The following is a 15,024-nucleotide window of genomic DNA, read 5'->3' as shown; positions in this document are numbered from 1 at the left end:
GTTGCTGAAATGAAAGCTTTAACCTGAGATTTTGGCATTTCTGGCAAAATACATTTATATTTAAAAATCGATTCAGGATTTAATGAATCGATATCGTGTTATTTAAGCTAAAATCAATTTTAACCGGAAAATCGATAATTGAAACCCAGCCCTAGTCAATACTCATGTTCAGAGATGGGCAGTAACACGTTACTTGTAACAGCTGTGTGCAGATCAACAATGGATCATATATCGAGTGCGGAGAGAGTATGAGCGTGCAGCGTTTAAAGCGTGGAAGTACTGACCTTACTTTGAGTTTGATTCCATAAAAAGTGACAAAAACATTAGTGTCCGTTGTGCGTGGGAAGAAAACTTCTTTTTACAGCGAAAAAAACCCCCTAAACTTCCGAGCAAGCACCGAGTAGCTACGACGTAATGGGAAACTCACAGAGAAACTCGCGGATTCTTCCACTGACCGCTGCACACCTGCACCAGGGTAACCCTCCGCCTACCCTACTCCTGCTTTACAGGTGAAAATAGAGCAACAGGACCGCTAGTCTTTGACTTTATTTATTTTCTGCTGTGTTTTACTTGCATCTATTTGAAAGATATCTTCCAGTCAGAGAATGTTGCAGATAATTAAATTTTTGCTTGATGCATAAAGTTAAAAGATTAAAACTAATAAAACAAGTTTTAAAAAGAGACTTTTCCATTTGATTACATTTTGTATGATGGATTATGTAGAAAAAGTAGAATTGGGCTGAAAGATCTATCACTTTATCACCTATTCAGGTTGTAAATCGTGTTTTTTAAAAAGTAACTAAGTAACTAAGTAATTAATTACTTTTGAAAATAAGTAATCAGTAAAGTAACTGGATTACTTTTTGGGGGAAGTAATCAGTAATTAGTTATTGTTTACTTTTTTCAAGTAACTTGACCAACACTGCTCATGGTACACCTAACAAAGGGGCCGGTGAGTATAGATATGAAAAATACCCAAGTTTGTATTTTAGCGGTTTCGTTGGATTATGCTCGTCTGTAATCGTAACTTTATGAAAATCTGTTTGCATAAATTCAGTTTCACTAACCTTCTCTGTACCATGCTGCTCACCACTGTATATATTAACACTGGTGTCACACATATGTGGATTGCACCTCTGAAACCAATTTTCCTCTGCGTAATAATTTCCCACAATTATTTCATTAAAAAAAAAAAATAGCAGGCTGCAGCTATTGTGGCTTTGCTTTGTATAATTATGCGATTATTATTTCCATATTTTTCTGATGTCACTACACAAAATATGCAAGGGCAATGCTGTTCATTTCTTCTCTAAAAAATAAATAATTGCTTCATAAACTTTATGAAATGGTCCATCATCTAAAATGGCACCAACATTAGCATTAATTGCCTGAGAACATAGATGGGCTTTCTGATGATTTATTTCTTCTTCAGCATTTTTTAAACTAATTTAATGTTCAGTCAAATAATGAATTCTGACCCTTTCTCTTGAAGATAAAGGGAAACCATGCTTTTAGAGAATACAACTGAAAGACTAATGAGCATGCTCTTAGGCAAATTATAAATTGACAGCAAACATTAAAAAGTAGAGGCACTATGTAATGAAATACAAAGCAGTAAAAATTTATTCATGACCTGACTCTGGTGCTGTGCCATATGTAAATATGTTTTAAATAAATAGAGTAAGTACTGCTTTACAGGGATGTGGGAAGAGCTCCAGAGGAGTCAGCAAGGAGGAACAGATAATGCTTTTCTTTGACAGCTCTGAGAATAAATGGTGGTGGCGGATGGCAGATACAAAGAGGTAATGTGAAGCATAATAGTGATAAGAACTGCACTGAAAACAAAATATGATAAAGACGGGAAAAAGGAAGGATGGTGATGTAAGATCCATAAAGGATACAGAGGAAAAAACACATGTAACTCAAAACAATTACCAGAGCAAAGTAAAGGACACACCGTATGGACCAGAATAGGCAGTAATCTGATCCCAGGTCAGATAACATCTTCAACAGTAACACTGGACTGGCTTCCTGCTCAAACTCTGTGTAAACTTTGCAACATTCCTGAACTGATAACAGTTTCTATGCAGTTTTATTGAATGTTACATTACGGTGACTTTCTGAGTTGCTCAGGACATAAAAACAATGTTTCTATGCGGTTCATCTGTGGCCATTGTAGAAGGCACCTTTACATTACTCTAACACAGTGGTTCTTAACCTGGGTTCGATCGAACCCTAGGGGTTCGGTGAGTCGGTCTCAGGGGTTCGGCAGAGCCTCCACCGTGACATGCACGGCTCATTTTGTGCACCAATAAAAAACATATCTATGTCCTGAATTTGAAAAAAATCATATTTTATTTTTCACTAAAGAGGGGTTCAGTGAATATATGAAACTGGTGGGGTTCGGTACCTCCGACAAGGTTAAGAACCACTGCTCTAACAGGACGAACGTGTTAGTCAGAAGCACAGCATGATTATAATAACACAGTGACTCGTTTCCCCTTATTTTATAGAAAGTTTTCTTTTTCTTTCTTCTCACACAGTCACAAGGTAAAAGGACATTTGATCGAGCGAGAGGAGAGAGTGACGGAGCTACGTGCGAAATGAAAGTCAGAACCAATTGAACTGGTCTGATGAGTCATCAGACTCAAAGCTCTGTCTAGGTTTTCCATCACTTGATATATTCAACATAGAAAGTTCGTCAGTGTTATGGATACAACCATTTGATTCATTTGCCTTTAAAACAAAATGTGTTCTTTCGCACACCAAAATGTAGTAAATTGGGTAAATCCATTAAATTAAAGAGGTGCAAAAACCTTGCCAAGCTTTTAGTACTTATAACATTTTTACAAAAATGGACAGATGAAATATTTTCCACCATTGATCATTGGGAAATATCCTGGTCTGGCGATGTTAGCCGTCTGGACATGGCTATAATTTCTTCAAACAGCGGTGTGAGCAGCTGCCAGTAGGGATGGGTACCGGTATCTGACATAAACGGTAGTAACCAGACCGAAAAGCAGCACACATTTCGGTGCTTTATTTCGGTGCTTTATTTTCCTGAGCTGTGATACACTTTGGATTCTAGCCAATCATTTTACCTTTCCGAGGATAGTAGGCGGGCCCAGGTACGTACGTTCTTTTAGAGCAGAGCTACAGATTAAAAATGCCCAAGGCGAAGCGGTCAAAAGTCTGGCTGTACTTCACAACAAAAGATGTAAACTCAGCAGCTGCAACAAGTGCTTTAAGGTGATACTGTGCAAAGGAGGTAACACCTCAAATCCGATGAAACACCTGGCGACGCATACCGTTTTTTTAAAAAGCCAAGAAATGCGCCGTATTTGAGAGCTTGCTGCGAGACCTCACACCGAGCACATCTACTGCGGGTGTGGTGCCTGTTATCGACCCGGAGTTAGCAACATCCCCCAAAAACCCGAAGAGGAGAGTCCTGGCCCCTAGCCCTGCCAGTGTAGCAGAAATGATGAGGATGATGATGCAGCAGCAGCCGTTCTTCTCTGGGCGAGTAGCTTAATGTTGTTCGTGTGTAATTTACTTTGAGTAGGCTAACCACGTTATTACATTAATGCATGTAAGGTGAACTAGCAAACACCGTTGTAGTTACATGCGGCTGTCTTCTTGTTTGATAGAGTGATACCATATATGCCCTACAGCTGCAGAAAAGGCTAACATTGTTATCTTTTTTACAAAAAAAAAAATACAGCTAAACATGAGAGGTTTTAGGACAAAAATTGTGTTTTCCATTGCACCGGTTCGAGCACCACTTAAGCACCGGCACCATTTCAAAAGTACCGGTTTGGCACCGGTATCGGATAAAACCTAAACGATACCCATCCCTGGCTACCAGATGCCAAAGACTGAAGTTTATCAAAAAGTAGCTGCTTGGTTTACCAAATGTAGATCTATTATTGTGGTATTTTTCAGGCTCACGTTGTCTATACATGTAAAACTCCTAAACAATGGCGATCAAGTCAAACTAGTGTCTTTTCAAATAACTGGGTGCTCATCAACCAGGCGGTATGTGTGAACAATCGCCAGTTGACTCATATGGTTGATGAGTGCCTGACTGTCTAAAGAAGATTTTATTGATTGAGACATCACACCATTATTAAAAATAAAGAAAGAAAATTGTGGGAGTATAGCAGAGTGAGGACTGAGATGCTCAGTCCTCACATTTTCAAATTTAACTTAACACCTGAGTGTTTCTTAGTTTTAGACTAGTCAGCTAGTCTAATGATATTTCTCATGATAACTGAGAAATAAGTTGACAGGAACTTGGCTTATGAGGTTTTTATTTTAACTCAAACAGAACACAAACCAAGACAAACTGAACATATTTACAATCCGGGCCATCAGAGAAAGTACCCAAGTACTGGCAGGGAGAAAATAATGGAACAAATAAAGGATTCTATGAAACTCAGTGGATGCAGAAATAGAAAAAGATGGAAAAGGCACCTTGCCATTATATTTTTTTATATATTTCATAAAGCCAGACCATAATTCCTGGAACTTTCCTTGGCAGTTTTATTCCTTGCCACCAGTTACTAAAACAAGCCAGAGTCTGTCCTCAACTTCAGCCATTCTGGTTTGGTCCGGCTCACCCGGTGGCAGTTATGAAGCCCGCCGACGCTAGACCATATTGTCACTTGGACATACGCTGGGTAAAATAGTCCAATCTCTTAATAGGCACAGCTGAGAAGGTTCTAGTAGAGGCCCATGGAGCCACTCATCAATGCATTGGATTATTTGTTCCCAAAAAACCCAAAAGACCACAATAAAGGAAGAACAGTACCAATAGCTGATGGACATTTCCAACATGAGTTGTTAGATCCGAAGCCCATTTTATGAAGTTTAACTGGCATATAATAACACATATGCACAATTTTATAATAAGTGAATTTGTCCGTCATATCTTTGATTGACCACCCAACATTTACAACAATGCTATTCAGTTTTTGCGATTCTGTATTTCCATCCAAATCTTTTAGTTCGCCATCATTTCATAAACTCCTGATGCCGATTGAGCTGTCTGAAGCAACAAATAGATGCATTTATTGAGACTTTGGATGTCTCAAAACTACTGTAAGTCTGTATACATGTGCTTTCCTCTTGTTTACATGCCATTCTGACCCTTCCATCTGAATGTCTCAGCAGAATTTGAGACTCCTCAAATCAGACGTTATTCCAATCTAGAGTTTTATGCATTCAGAAAGGTTTTTCTGCAGACTTTGGTTGTGTAACACACTGTTACTTGAGTTTCTATTGCCTTCCAAAAAGCCTGAAGCAGTCTGGCCATTGTCCTCTGACCTCTGACATCCACGAGACATTTACTCCCGAAGGACGGTCCCTCACTGAATATATTTTTTTCCAGCCTGTTTCTGCAGACCCTACAGATAGTTGTGGTAGAGAATCCCAGCAGATCAGCAGTTTCTGAACTACACAAGCCAGCCTGTCTGGCACCTCTCTTCCCCTTTCTAAAACTTAGTTTGAACTTTAGCAGGTTGTATTGACCATGTCTACATGCCAAAATGTACTGAGCTGCTGCTTTGTGTTTTCAACAGTTCGTCCTAAACTTCTGGGCATTTCTCTAATTCTAAAAACACATCTGAATTTTAAAGATTCACAGTGGAAACTGACAATTATGCTGATTTTTACATTAAAGCTGGGAGACTACACTTTTACTCGTTCCTTCCACATGTGCTACCTGCTGTCTTTATACAACCTGATGCAATAAGTGTGTATGTGAGGGGTGTGTAACTGTGTGATCAGGATGGGTCCAGTGCAGAAGTCCATTAGCCCATTAGCAGCACAACCCCGGTGGCCTCGTTGTTTCCCTGGGACCACTTAGTATGGAGACGGTGACAAGTTCATTACTCTCGCACAGATACACATCATACAAATGAGAACACTTCTATTCACCTCTCTAGGCACACACACACAAAAACAGTCCCAGAAGCAAGGTCACAAAGCCTCAGCTGTTAGTAAGATAACCACAGAGACGCACATTTATATGCAGCCCTGTCACGCCCACCTTTATATCAAATACTACAACAAACATGTGCTGCAGCTCTACCACAGCAAAAAGTCCTTGGACCACTCACAGTACACAGCAATGGTTTCCTTCAATGATGACAATGATTTTTCTCCAACTTTAATTCAGCAGTCTTAGAAGATGCTTGGGTATGACTCATAGAGAGATATGCTAGAGACATACTGCTGAAAATAACTGTTGAAAATGAATTGAGTGACACCAGTACATACATGGTTAAGATTATGGAACTGCCTGATAAACATTTCAACTTTGTTTTAAACATTTTAAAACATTTATCATCCAAACCATCCACCAGCTCACCTCCAACCTGGCTCTTAATGTCAACTCATTTCATTCTTCGCCCTCCTAATTATTATTTTGACCATAAGCAAATATTTCGGAGAACTTGCTGACAACCGCTTGTGGTCGAAACACAATGTAACCATAAAACAAAAGCTGCTTATATGCTGCTAAAATGAAAGGAACAGGTCAGGTAAGTAGCAGAGGGGGGTTGGTAATCTGTTTCAGCTGCTTTGGCGTCAATGAAATTAACAACAGGTGTCACTGGAGGGGCAACAATGAGACAACCCCCAAACACATGGTTTTACAAGTGGAGACGACTGACATTCTCATCTTTTCTGACTGTTTTTCACTCGTTTTGCATTTGCCTACGCCAGTCAGTGTCACTACTGGTAGCATGAGGTGATAACTGGAACCTACAGAGGTTGTACATGTAGTCCAACGTCTCCAGGATGCCATTGCCTGAAGGTTTGCTGTGTCTCCCAGTGCAGTCTAAAGAGCATGGAGGCGATTCCAAGAGACAGGCAGTTACTCTAGGAGAGCTGGACAGGGTCGTAGAAGGTCCTCAACCCATTAGCAGGAGTGGTATCTGCTCCTTTGTGCAAGGAGGAGCAGGGCGAGCACTGCCAGAGCTCCAAAATAACCTCCAGCGGGCCACTAATGAGAAAGTTTCAGACCAAACAGTCAGAAACACTTCACGAGGGTAACCTGGGGGTCTGACGCCCTCTAGTGGGCCCTGTGCTCACTGCCGTATAATCTGTGTTTTGAGTTTTAAATTGTTTTTTTAAATTGGAGATTTGCCCATGCTTGGGCAGATGGCCTCTTTCAAATGCACACAGATAAAAATCAGAGCTACAAACCCATCAGTGGCCCCATCGCGTCAATGATGGATCTTTTCCTCATAGCCTAAAAATAAAGCAGTTATTTCAAGTGCAGTTCTATTGGTGGTGCTGGTCTGTACTTTACATCACTTCCATTTTCCCACACTGTCAAACTGGATGCTAACGACACTGCTCTAGTCCGGTCGTCTTCTTGCCTGCCTACTCTAAGCCAATCAGCCTCGTTTCTGTGTGCTTTAAATTACAGCACTTTTCTGTCATTCTACCTTTCAGACTCTCATTCGTGCAGATCCTGATTCCTATAACCACTGAGATCCCATCCATCGACGATGGGTTATCAGAGTCTAACAACCAAATAGCTCGAGTGAATTCCATATAATCCAATAATAAATCATGTTCTGTTCTTCCAAATGAGCTCTCCTTAATCAATATGACTCTCTGTCTAAGGCTACAGATGAGATCCTCATGTGTTTTATGGTAGTGGCTATACTGGACTGTCAAAGCTACAGGTAGTGACCAAACAATTCGTCCAGTGTGTCAGAGCTCAGAGATAAAGCGAAGAACTCAGTGACTCAGGAATGAGTCAAAATTGAGTCACTGCCTGAGCTACTGTAGCCACAAGACAAATGCATGAAAGGACAAATGGATAAAAGCATGGTTGAGCTTTGGATTTTCTTTAAATACTATCAAACAGGCAAGGAATTTTGTTCCCTAACTGTCCCCCGCTGCTGGATTTGTACCTCTAAACAAAACAAGAGCAGTTTTGTTTTGTTTTAAATGAAGAAGTAGAAAAAAGACGACTATGCTGAACATCATTCATTGCATTTCTCACATACCTTGTTTTCACAGTTTTAATTAAATGTAACCCATGTAATGTTTTCCAACTATGTTAAAGTTTTAGTTTCACTTTAACGGGAAGAAGCTTTTTCTTCCTTGAAAGACTTTTTACTAATTAGTGCCAGCAGGGCACTGCCCTTGAAGAAACCGCCGCTTTCTTTTACAGTTAAATAGACAACAAAACACTCATGATTCACTCATAACTGAGTGTTATTTATGGATTTTCCAACACTGTAAGCACAATGCGTAATAGGGCATCCTTGGCATCTTTCCCATTTGTCATTCGCCTCCACTGACAGTCAAATCCCTCCGTGCTCAAGTCAACAAAACAAAAGAGGAGAAAAAAAGGAGGGCGGACGTACGGAGAGTGGGAAAGGGAAGAGAGGCAAGGATGTAGATCAGGAATAGCAGGGGAAAGGTCTAACAGAGACTAACGTAAGTGAGAGGATAACATCGGGAACAGCTCAGGAAAGGAAGGGTGAGTCAGGCAGCGAGAAAGGAAAGAGAGAGACAACTACAGAGAGTAAATAGAAGAGCATCTGAAAGAAACTGATTAGTATTCTCTAAAACACAGCTGACCAAAGCTTCCAGCAATATGCACGTGCGTCTTGCATTATGCTGTGCTTTTTGCATAAACATAAGGAGAAACACAGACCTGTGCATGCAAGCAAATACAAGCAAACAGCAAATGTTTGCAGCTGCAGATTTATACACAAGCCTGAAAGTCTGTGGCATTTATTTGTTCTTCAGACTTGCAACCTTGCATGGTTCAGCAGATTCAAAAAGACATGAAATATATAATTACTTTGAATATAAAAAATGTATTCCATGTTTAACGGAACAACACAGACATAATTTTGTCTTTCAATAAAAGGCCGTTCTAGGTCTAATAACACCATTCACTTCAATTTATATGCTGCTGAAAGTGATGAAATATTCCACTGAGGTTGACAGAGGGACCGGATATTAATAAAACTGTTTGGTGAATTATTATCCCTGCTTTCCTTTCTTTTATCTTCATCTTCATGTGAAATAGCCTGATCCCTGCGTCTCAGACGAGAGATAAAATAAATTGCCTACTTTCCCTCGCTACAGAAAAATGCGTGACGTCTGATAAATTTAGCTCGTCGGAGGGAGAACACGAAAAAAAAAAAAACACGTTGGGTGTAATTTGCCGAAGGCCATTTTTTAAAGTGATTTCAGCTTATTTTTTTCAGTGTGTTGATGGACAATTTATTGGAGAAACAGAAGACGAGGAGATGTAACAAAGCACAAGAAATCCACTGCAATCCGCCTGGAAACCATCCGCACCGACCGTTTATGAGGAAACATCCTCCGTATACTCGCCACCCTCTCGAAAAGCAGCGATTTGTGGTTTGCATTACACAGACAAAAATCAGACAAAGATCTACGAGCTCATTCAAAACTATCCTGTGTGGTTATAATTAAATATCCCTCTCAATCAGCGCACTTAAATACAGCCAAACTAACACAAAGACATGCAGCGACCCACAAAGTGCGAGGCTAAAACAGTGCCACGTGAACGAGTGGAGGGCAAAGTGCACGAGGTCACAGCGCACATAATCCGGAGAAGACTCATTGTTGCTGTGGTAACAAGCATTACTGCCCCTGACCACACACGCAAAAGAGAAAGTAAGAAGCGGGTGGAGGGAGAGTAGCGTACGCTAAGACTGATACAGACACGGCTGCTGAGAGCCGGCCAAAGCACTGAGGGCTGGAAGAAGAGACGGAGAGAAAGCATTGAACTGTTGCCCACAAATAAATTCAACCCTCCGCTTACAAGCTCTGTGATTGGAGAATGAACAGCTGTTCGGTTTGACCCGCGCACCGTGTAAATGCAAGCCTGCCAGCCAGAACGGGAGAGCGTGAGAGTTCTCCACAATGACAGAAGAAGAGATGGAGGCAGAAAAAGTGTGAAATGGTGACAAGTGAGAGAGGCAGCAAGAGAGGTTAAAGGTCAGAAAAAGGGAAATGGAAGAAAGGTGATAAAAAGAGTGACCAAAAGACAAACACCACATGATTCATTGTTGCATTTCAGCATCTTTCCGTATGAGATTTCTCTGGTCTGGTCTGTCGCAGCCCCTCACCACACTAACAATGTTTGTCACTGCTCTCTAAAACAGCGGTCCCCAACCCCCGGGCCTCGGACCGGTCCCGGTCCGTGAGTCGTTTGGTACCGGGCCGCGAGAGTTGAGGCTCAGGTGTGAAATGTATAGTTTTCAGGGGATTTATCGGTTTTCAGCGTTAATTTGTTATCGTTTTTATCGTTTACTCGGTTTTCCTGGGTCTTTTCACGTGTGTTATGAATAAATCTTCTTTTTTTCGGTTTTGTTGTATTTATCCGACACCTTAAAGGCCGGTCCATGAAAATATTGTCGGGCATAAACCGGTCCATGGCGCAAAAAAGGTTGGAGACCGCTGCTCTAAAATACTCACGCATATGATTAATGAATGAGACACGAGTCATTCATGTTTTCTGGTTTTCCACGACTGTGATTAAGGTTTGGTCAGGTTTAGTTCAGTGTAGGAACCTCGTCAAGAAACCAGTGCCGCTCTTTTCTCTGGGGAGGACAGACTCACTACAAAATAAATCATATGTCAAGTTCAAAGCTACGCTTACATTCAAATGTTAAACGATGTCAAGCACTCTTAAGAGCACGCCGTGCAACAAGCGGTGCTCTAAAACTAACAGTATAGAAATGTTAATCAGAATCCTAACACAGCATCGTTAATGAGAATAAAATGATCTTTTCACCATTGTAAGACAAAATCCTCCTTTTCTTTTTCTACCAGTAAACACAGAAATAGAGTTGTTAAAAATCTACACTCTGGAAGAACTTTTCCAAAAGTTAATTTTTCAGTTTATATGGGAACGAAAATTATAGAAAATAAGATTTTCTATGATTTTTATACCTAAACACTAATGTGCCTGTGGACAGGGCCTCAGAATTATTCACAATAAACAGTAGCTCAGCGGTCCCCAACCCGCGGGTCATGGACCGGTACCAGTCCATGAGTCGTTTGGTACCGCGAGAGTTGAGGCTCGGGTGGTTTTCAGGATTTTTATCGTTAACTCGGTTTCCCCGGGTCTTTTCCCGCGTTGTCGTTGTGTGTCTTATTTTGAAAGAACTATTTACCCGTTACCATAGCGACCAGAGAGCACTAAGGGGCAGAGAGGAGGATGTTGCTCTCAATGTTGTTGTCGCATTTCAGAAGGACGCTGCTAATAAAGTTACACAATTACACAGTGAATTTGCATTTATTATTATGTTTACAAAATAGCACCGTTTTTGTCTTCGTCAAATCATTTTATTTTGTTGAATTTACCCGCGACACTTTAAAGCCCAGACCGCTGGATTAGATTATTAGATGACTACTTATTGGCCTAACCACTGCCACACACCAAGAGAGTCCTGGGTTTGAACCCAGGCAGGGCCCCTCTATGTGTGGTGTGCATGTTCTTTAGTTTACCACAAAGTCTACTATGGAAAAGACATACTAGTCCTCTAATAACATTAATGAACACTTTCAGATGCAGCATGCTTTAAGGAAAACTTTAAATCCAAACTAAAAAATGAAGGACAAGATGAGAAAGTTCAAAGGTTAAATTATAGCTATATCCCCTAATGGAAGTATTACAGTGTGGAAACTTGATGAGAGAGATGCTTGCCCTGGCACACTTTCTTGAAGCCCTAGGAAACAGACTCTAATTGAAGGTCAGCCAAATACTCAGAGCTCCGTTAACTGCGTGTGCACTTATGTGCGCATAAATATGCAGAGTCACACACAAATGGCAGCGTGCACTCAAGTGCACTCACACAGACAAGCACTAAACGAATCCATAGACAAACAGAGAGATGGAGAGACAGACCTGATCAGGTCAGAATTGGTTAGCTGTGATCTGCATGGGAATGAGGTCATTAGGTCTGTGGGACTTACAGATATTATTTAATTTGTCCAGCCCTCAGCACAGCAGAGTCTAATCTCTCTCTCTCTCTCTCTCTCTCACACACACACCTCCCTGCACAAACTATCACCTCGCATCCAACCTCACTGTACTTAAAAACATACAACAATCTTCTCCACTGCAGTCTCCAGCTTCATGACCCAAACACTCACTGGCATAGCTACTCTCACTTACACCAATCCAGTAAAATCCCAGCTAAGCATCACCAGCTAAACCAAATCCCTTTGGCTAGAGGTAAAATCCAGTGGAGTGTCTCACCTAAACACACATTGCTTTATTGATTCACAAATGCCTTAAAGCCTGGGCTTACGGAGAGCTTTCCAGAACATTGTCTACTTTAGTGGTTCTCAAACTTTTCACAATGAGTTCCACCTCATAAAATATATGGCTCTTAAAGTACCACCTTTATGACCTCCATTAAAGTACAGCAGTATATTTATTTTAATTGTCATAAACATGATGTTATAATAATAATAATAATAACAACTGTACTGCATTAAAACATTCACAGCAGGTGGGGTATCCAGTCTTTAAGTGATGACGTATGAACCCTGCTTCCAGGGCCAGACTACTCTGTTTATTAAGGCTGTTGTGTTTTCAACATGCTTTAAGGCTTTGTATCTTCTTCTATTCAATCTGAACAAGCCCCTAAAAACAGTCAGTGACCACTGTCGGTTTTTATTACCACTATTCATTTTAAAGCTCAGTTTTTAAAACCCTGCATGTAACTACAGCCCCGCCCATGCAGCAGTATATTAATGACTAACCTTGTATTGTGGTACAGTTGTTCTCCTGACTGAAGTTTGGTCCGTTTACAGCATCCTGCCAGCCTCACATTAACTTTTATCGAGTGGAAAAAAGTTAGCGTTCATCTTCCAGCTTCACTGTGTTTATGCTAACATAGCTGTGTAGCTAGCGATCACGTAGCACATCATTATATACCAGCTAGCCCAACTTCAGTAACCCTACAGACCTCGCTGCTGTTTAGTTTTCTGTCTTAATTTATGTAGGAAGTGATAGCAGACCTGTACGTTTGAACTTTTCAGAAATCCCTCAATCAGAACATGGAGTATTATTTATTCTTAAAATTTTTTGGGAGACTTCCCGCGTACCACTAGAGGGAGCCCGCGTACCACAGTTTGAAAATGACTGGTCTACATGTTGTTTCGGTGTACTGTCACCAGGGGGCAGTGTCAGAAATAAATGGAACAATAATGTGGACTGTTTTTGTTATTTGCAGGTGCTATTGTCGATCCTTTAATAAAGACATGAGTCATCGTTGTGGTTCTCTCTGCTCTGTTTAACTCATTTCCTTTCATTTGAACTTTTTAAACAGTCGCCCTTCATCTTACACACAGCACCATCTTCTACTGTCCGTTGGTTTTTTTGTTGGTCACTGGTTGCAAATCTAAAATTGCTCAGTTTAGCAAAAGAGCTACTAAAATGAACAAAAACGTGCTTACATGAATTCTGCTTCACGCAACACCCTCAAACCAAATATGAGCGTTTTCACTTGTAAGAACACGGCTGATGATACACGACAACTTCAGACCTGAACTGATTCTGGTGACATTTTCTGAACTTTTTGCCTAGAAACATATGAAGAGTGATATTTGAAGATTAATACCAGTCTCAGGTCAGGGCATCAACTTTAAAGTTACAGGTAAGAGGTGATTAGCATAGCTTAGCATAAAAACAGGAGGTAAATGCTCTGAGCTCTCTCACAACATTTATATAATTTCTATATTTCAGCTTACCCATTACCCAAGCAGTACTTTACCATAAGACACATATGTGGTGATACTGAACAAGGATATATGGTTTCTGTTGAGGTTTGGTGGACGCATGACCATCAACCATGTGATATGAACTTGTTTGCCGTTTTGGACGTATGACAATCAATGGCAGGAGTCTCAAACTCGTGGCCCGGGGACCCACGTCACCCCTACATGCTTTTTGTTTGGTGGTGGTGTGCCGTGGCTCCAAAAACACCGAACTAGACTATCTGGTAACCATCAGAAAAAAATGGGAAAATTACTTCTAAAGTCCCAGTCACTAACCAACAGACTGGTCAGTGAACCTGTGGTAACCACCTCATGCTCGGGAAAAACATGAATCACCTAACCGGGAATTCTTTGGTCACCAGCTGCGATTGACGTTTGTGCCTATGACGACTTGTTGCTTTACTGTGGCTGCATAAGCAGCATCCCAATGATGTTAATCTAAGAATAAAAAAATGGACACTTCAGTTTTAATTTCAGGGACAATTATTACAGACTGCCCAGTGTTCATCAGCCTAGAAAAAAAAAAGCCGACAGCTGTTTCATTTGTTCTTCATTTTCACATTTGTCTTCCATTTCAGTAATACGTCTCCCGATAATATTACTAAATATTTACACACCCAGAATCCATTTCCCTCCTCCCCACGCTGTGTTCCTGAATGTAATTCACTGGAAGTCTAACAAGAACTCAAATGTATTTTGATAAAGCAGTAAAGCACACAATTTTCAAACTGACACAGAGAGCAAAAGATAAAGACTCAGAGAGTCTGAGTAATGCACACCCACACCTTCAGCTATGAGATGTTTCAGCAAAAAAACACCCACAGCCACAAAATGAATCTGTCTATCTGTACAGTATGAGTGTACTGTGTAATTGCTTAGGTGCTAAACGTGCCTTGTCCCAGGACCGTGTCCTACAAGTAATGTAAATGGACTGTGGTGGAATGGAGAAAGGAAGAGCTTTAAAGCTCTAAATTTGCATCCCATGTATCAGGTTGTTTTTTTTCCCGTATTTAACGATGACCTGGATTTTTCCTTCAACTTCAAAAACTGGTTTAATTTTATAACATCACTATATCACAGTTGCATTTCCAGATATTTTCCCAGAGCAGGTTTAGGGGTCTCCATCCATATATTTAAGTCAGGGGAAGAGTTTATTAGCAACAGCTGTATTTGCAGAATGTGAGTGAGTCTGTGAGGTATTAGTTTTACATGCCTGTGAGCCTGAAC

General features: G+C 40.7%; 1 protein-coding gene across 1 annotated transcript in view; it reads right to left on the bottom strand.

Annotated features, from left to right (window-relative positions):
- pde4ba (phosphodiesterase 4B, cAMP-specific a) overlaps window positions 1–15,024 on the bottom strand; it is a 220,286-nt gene that overhangs the window by 170,522 nt on the left and 34,740 nt on the right. The window lies entirely within an intron of this gene.

The sequence above is a fragment of the Neolamprologus brichardi genome, chromosome 17 (assembly GCF_056152115.1).
Source record: "Neolamprologus brichardi isolate AB-2024 chromosome 17, ASM5615211v1, whole genome shotgun sequence".
NCBI classification, from domain to species: domain Eukaryota; kingdom Metazoa; phylum Chordata; class Actinopteri; order Cichliformes; family Cichlidae; genus Neolamprologus; species Neolamprologus brichardi.
Note: the sequence above shows the minus strand (reverse complement) of the source record. Positions and strands in the feature narration are given on the sequence as shown.